Raw genomic sequence first — 376 nt, 5'->3', positions numbered from 1 at the left:
GCAGCTCCTACCGTGGACGACTCTGATGTATCGACGTGTCTGAGTATCGAATGCGCAATGAGCTTTGCAGCTACACTGAGAGGGGAAGAAGAGATTCTAAACAGAAATTCCAAGAAGCCGAGAGTTAGTTCCATTAGTCAAGGGGAGGGCTCGAAGTTATCCCGGTTGTGTTTTGCAACGGTGTCTAACATATCGGAACTGCCGCCCAGTGGTTGCTGCAAGAACGTGATAAGCGTGACCTGATGATGAAAACGAATCGCCGTCGATTGAGATATCAAGGGAAATGTGCCAAGATCTGATCGAACATGCTATGGAAAGCGAACGGCAGCGGATTGGTCTCTTAAGTACGGAGTATACAAATACTGAACTACCAGAG

Source organism: Histoplasma capsulatum, genomic scaffold, assembly GCF_000149585.1.
Source record: "Histoplasma capsulatum NAm1 scaffold_5 genomic scaffold, whole genome shotgun sequence".
Taxonomy (NCBI): Eukaryota; Fungi; Ascomycota; class Eurotiomycetes; order Onygenales; family Ajellomycetaceae; genus Histoplasma; species Histoplasma mississippiense.
Note: the sequence above shows the minus strand (reverse complement) of the source record.